This window comes from Cheilinus undulatus, linkage group 8 (assembly GCF_018320785.1).
Source record: "Cheilinus undulatus linkage group 8, ASM1832078v1, whole genome shotgun sequence".
Taxonomy (NCBI): Eukaryota; Metazoa; Chordata; class Actinopteri; order Labriformes; family Labridae; genus Cheilinus; species Cheilinus undulatus.
The window spans coordinates 28,958,877-28,965,088 of record NC_054872.1 but is presented as its reverse complement, the minus strand read 5'-3'; positions in this window follow the sequence as shown (position 1 = coordinate 28,965,088).

Below are 6,212 nucleotides of genomic sequence, written 5' to 3'. Positions count from 1 at the left end.
CGTGTTTCCTTCCTCTATCTACTTCTTCTTTTTTGGCTCCAAAAACCTGAAATTTAGCAACCTGTTATTTCATCAAGAGAATTTTCTGCTGATTTAACAGCAATCAAGGGTGTTACTTATTAAGATAATTCTTTTTAAAGTCTGTATCATCAAATCAATCTACATGCATGAACAACAACAAAATAAAAACAACAGAAGCACACTAGGTCTCTCACTGCCACCTATGTGGTAAAAAGCTCCAAACACTGCATGGGGCCAGCATACTGGTCTGGTCAACATTTACAGAGTCTCATGGTAATCAGCTGGCTCCTGGAGCACATTCAGGACCTAGGTCTTTGTTTCAAGCAGAAGAAGTGTAGATTAAAGAAAGTGTCAGATTGGATGCTGCTTTGGACAAAAGTGTCTGCCAAATGACACTGACACATTGTAACATTATTAGATAAGTGCCATGCTTAGACATCCAGTTTGTGGCAACAAGCCTCCAGGACTGATACTGATACTTTTACTTGGGTAAGGAAAGAGGCTTTCAGAATTAGTCTGGCATATTTTTGTTGGAGTATGTAGGGCGTCGGGGGCTGTGCCTTAATCTCTTGGGGTTCAACAGTAATGATGGCTTCGATAAGGAGAATCGGCAAATCGTTGAATTTGCCCAGTACAGACAAACCTCCTAAGTCTACGACTGTGCCTACAGAAGCAGATGCAGGCCAGAGTGAGGGTTACCGGCAGACTTTGACTGGCCCTCTGAGGGTGGAGCTGCTGCTGCAGATTGGGTCTAGTTTCCTGATACTGCCCGGTGTCATCTGAGACATCCCTGCAAAACTGGGATGTGCTGCACAGTGGCAGAGAGGACTCTCGTCTCAGAAAGTCATGGCTGCTCAGCAACAGGAAGTCTCTGTTGCCTAGCATCAGAGAGTCTCCAAAGGGAGAGAATAGCCCATCTCCCTCTGTGGAAATTCCTGCCACACCATCAAGGTTGCCATGCTGCTTCGAAAGCAAACGGTGGAAAGGGGGGCTTGGCTGGAGTGTTTGCTAAATAATGCCTAGCTATTGGTATGGGCCATACTAGCCTCGTGTCAGATTCAGATTCGATTCTCAGATATTCCACCACTGATGGGTAAGTGGCTATAGGGTTCCCATTCAAGGAGATCTTGCACAGGCTGAAGAGCTTTGTTTAATTCTTTTGCCCAGGGCTTTGTCTTTGGGAGTGGGCCCTGATGTGACCAGCCTCAGATGTGCAAGACAATCTGGCTGCAAAGCGCAGCTCTCAAACACCTTCTTGCAGACAACATACACTGTCCCTGTCAGGACAGAAATACACACTAAAACTTTTAAAATAAAACTGGATTAAACTTTCACTTAGGGTTAAGGAAAGGGTTAAGATATCAAAAGTTAAAAGTCGCAAACCTGACCTGCAAATCCTGATTACAAAATGTTTAATAAAGCCAACTTACAGTCTGCTTATAGGAAAAAAAAGCTTGTCCTCCATTAAAACATTGTCACACAGCTAACATTACTAAAGCTAAAGTTAATGAGGCTATTTTGCTACATAAACTGCGTAGATAACATAACTATGTAGCTAAAGCAAATGCTGAACTTCATCATAGAGCATAACCACTGACACTGCCATATCGTTGTAGTACAGAAAGAAAGGCTTTCTCCATTCTATTATCTGAATAATAGTACAGTATACTGTGCAGAACTTTTAAGCATGTTTGGGACAAAACATGTGGTTTAAGGCATAACTGTGGCAAAAGCCACTTGATGGCAGGATCAGGTGGGAAGGAGGATTGCCACAAGATGGCATTGGAAAATGTTCTGCTGAAAAAATGACCAAGTCTACACCTTTAGGAAAGAGTAAGGGTTAGATGTGGTAGGTAAGCATGGCCTTGGGCAAGGGTTCCCTTACATCTAGCCTTATGACTCCCAAAATAACAGTACCAGAGTCTGGGGACCCCCACGGTCCCAGAATGTTGTTAAAACCTAATTGAACACACTTGTGCACATTCAAGAATAGCCACATGCAGATTTACATTTTGAGGATTTTCTGAAGATTGTTTTGATTTCACCATAAATCTCCTCTGGTAACTATGCCTTTGGTTTAAATTATATAAATTTTATGCATATGTTTTCTACAGTGATGGGGGAATATGCAGTTTTTAATCATATAAAAATGTTCTTTGTTTTTTTGGAAGGCATCTCAAGACTCCCTTCTCAGTGTTTTGTGACCCCCTGGGGGGCCCTGATGCCCACTTTGGGAACCACTAGCCTTGGGTACCCGCTGGGCGGGGGTAATAGGGTTGCCACAAGCCCCTGGTTGTGCTGTGGATGTCTGAAGGGCCCAAAAACTGCCAGCAGTCGTGCTCCAGCAAACACTTATGAATCAAATCTAGTTCTTGTTATTTACATAAAAGACGTACAATTAGTCAGGGTTAGCTGTAATGCTTATTGGTACAACTATACTGTCCTGTCATTATTGTAAAGGATCCTGTGATTCTTAATCCAGCGCTGGTATATGCCCTTACCAAAGGTTGTCCGTCATTCCACAGCTGCAGCATTCCTGTTGCAGAGTCCCATGTAGTACAAACAGAGTGCCACACACTCAACTTGTAGTCCACCCCAGTGGACTACAGTGTTTTTGTTTTGTTTTGTTTTGTTTTGTTTTGTTTTGTTTTTTTGTTTGTTTGTTTGTTTGTTTGTCTTTTGGGGGGGGGGGTCATTTGCTCATTCAATTGTACCCGTGAAAGACAGTTAAAGTACCCAAATCCCACACAGCTGCAGTCAGCCTATCATAAGCACTGTTGATTTACTGAGGGAAGGTGAACATTTTTCTTGACTAGAAACTTAATTAATATGCATTTGCCCCTCGAGAGAAGCTAAAGGTGGAACGTGGTTGCATTGTCAGTGTCAGTGCCATACATTTACATGAATACCCCACAGCTTTGAGAAAGATGCTCAACTGGTCCATCTTTTTCTCCAATGTCATTATTTGTACGTGATACATTTTTCCCTATTAATAGTTAAACAAGGCTGTGGTTTACAATGAAATGAATACTTGGTTTTAAGCTTTTCAAATCCCCAGTAACATGAAATTTTCTTTCTCTTGCATTTGTTTTTACTTTTTTTTTTTTTTCAAAATCTTTAATATCAATTCTATTTAGAAAATACTTGAATTGCTCAGTTGATCTACTGAAGTATAATGTTGGACACTTGAGACAGTACTCTTCTGCATGTTTTCAGAAGTAAAAGCTGAGTTTAAGGTCACATTGGGACTAATAAAAACTGCTTAGGTTATATAAAATTGCTGTTACTTTCAGTTTTCTGCTATGCTTCATTTTATTTCAGTTTTTAGTCATACAGGGGATTTATTTTACCTTGAGGACTTGTAGGACATGATGTCAGCAGCACCAAAAACTTGAAAATGATAATGAAAAACCATGCAATTTCACCATTTTTGCATTGGATGGCTACAACATACAACTGAAGTAATTCATATGTAATGGGATCTAATTGAATTCCTATTTTTGCAACATTTTGCATTTACCATCAAATCTGTGCTCAGACTGTGCAGCAGGGGAAAATATGCTTTTGTAAACTCACTTGTTCCTTTTTTACAGTACATCTTTGTGTTTCCTTCCTTTATTTTCTTCTACATTTTTTTTATTCCAGAGACTGAAAAATATAGAAAGCTGTGATTTCATGAAGAGTGCTGAATCAACAGAGTATTATAAGCCCTTACAAGTGTTGAAATAGTATTTATTTTGCATTGCATATGATTATCTTTATGAGTTACCCCATAAAGATTTGGAAATTCACAAAGGGAAGGACCATGTAGAGTCAATGTTTTTTCAAACAAAAGCAGGGCCTACTATAAAACACAGCCCATGGAGTATTAGTAACAAAATCCAAGGCACAGAGGGAAGGAATCCAGAGACTAAATACAAACTAGGTAATGTGACACAGGTGATGAACAAGACACCGGTGAAAATAACAAGGAGGTGGCATGCAATCACAAAGAAAGACAAATATGCAATGGTGTATGCAACAGTGCAGGTAGTAAAAGACATCCGGATGGGCGGAGGGGCTCAGGAGTTACTTCTCTGGGAGCAGAAGAATAGCTGGATTTTAAAGGGATATTTCTGTTATTTTGAAGTGAGGTTCATGGTAGTGATTTTCAGAAGGACTTTGTCATGGCAGCAGGGAAGCTAGGCTTTACAGAGTAGTAGATGGGAAAACTTTCTTCATGTAATTTAGCAAGTTTTAGGCAAAAAAGTAAATGTATGTTATGTAAAAAAAATGTAAGGGATACACAGACCATATTGCAGTATAAAATGATATACAACAAAACTTTGCTAAGCACATAAAAAATTGTTGATGACCCAACAGCTACATACAAAACTTATAATTCTTACTGTCTGAATGCTCCTTATGTTGCCAACTTGTCATTCATGATTTATGGAAAAGCCTTTGAAGTTTTAAAGAGGCTTACTAAAAACAGCTAATCTAAAGTCTCATACAAAGGAAGTGGATAATGTTAACAAAATGCATTTAATATCCACTTATCTTAAAGTGAACTTATTGTAAAATCCACTGACTGAGAAATTTTCTTGCCTTCTTGCTACAATATACTATAAAGATAAACAAACAGGCAGAAACAGTTTGCAGTGGCTGTTTCTCTGAGATGCTGTTTCTATATTAATCATTTTTGACGCCAGTCTTGAGATATGTGTAACCGGGGATTAGTTTGATATTCACTTTGTCTTCACTTTTTGTAGGAATGTGCATGTTTTGTGTGGAATGCAGTTTGGCAGGTAATCATATAAGGGGCTATTAGCAACATTATTTAAAATGACAAAGCTGTGCTTATATGTGTGTAGTTTTCACTATAAAATGTGAGAGCTTTTATTGTAAGTTTTGTTAAGTGATTGTATTGTTTTTCAGTTGTATACTTCAGTTATTTGTGTGTGGTATTCAGGATAGTTTAGCCTTATTAAGTTTATTTGTGTCAAGGACAATAAGAAAAAAAAAACAAACCAAAAAACAAAAACATTCATTTCAAGAAGAGAAAAGATGCTTTGTACCAGATTTAGCTTCGCTATTTTACATCTGTTGTCCCTGGGCAGAAGAAAAGTCGATTTGAAACGAAACGACTATAAAACACAGAGCAAACCAGTCATCTATCCATACATGCATGTGTACACACCCATGTGCACACACAGCCATAATAACACATTAATACTAGACAGTCGTCTCTGATGGCAACTCTCACAGACTGAGACACTGTAAATATCAGAACAGAAATACATGCTAATACTACAAAATAAAATCAGGTTAAACTTTCTTTTTGGGTTAGGCTATGAGTTAGGATACCAAAAGTTACATGTTAACAATGACCTGCAAACTGTGTTACTAAATGTTTCAGTCTGCTTACAGGAAAAAAGCTGATCCCCCATGAAAACATACACAGCAAATGTAGCTTACATAGCTCCATCAGCTGCATAAGCTGCATAGCTAATGGGGCTATGTAGCTAACATAGCTAAAGCTGAACTCACAAAGCATTTACGTAAGTCATGTATCTACTTTATCTGTGTAGCTAAGTTAGTTTAAGCCAAGCTTGCCAAAGCTCACATTACTAAAGTTAACTTCAGACAAAGCTAAGCTCACAAAGCAGCTATGTAAGCTATGTAGAAATGTTACCTACGTAGCTACATTAGCTTAAACCACATTTACTAAAGCTTTTGTTTTCAAAGCTAACTTAGCTACATTGGCTTTTATAGTAACAGTAATAACATACCTAGTATAGCTGGAATTTATTTTTAGCCATTACCCTTTTAATTACGATTAGACACGAGAGGCAACATTGTGACAAACACAGGGTTGAAAAATGCTTTTTCATTGATTGGTTAAATCAAGTGAAAACATCATATCTATGATAATATTTTAGTAAATTTGGAGGTAAAGCTCTACTAGTTAAGATCAACCTTATTTCTCAGTGGTGCAACCGCCCAATGACACAAGTTAAGTTATAACTTCACGACTTTAATGTAGCGTTTAGTGAGGACTTTGCACCATAATGTTACACATAAGATGGAAACGACGTATTGCTGGAGTAGCAGGCTGCTGACCTTTTTCTCTGTTTTGATTATCATTTATTGTGGATCATGTTCCAGTAACAGTTTCCTTAGTCTTATACTTTTTTTCACTCCATCCAGGA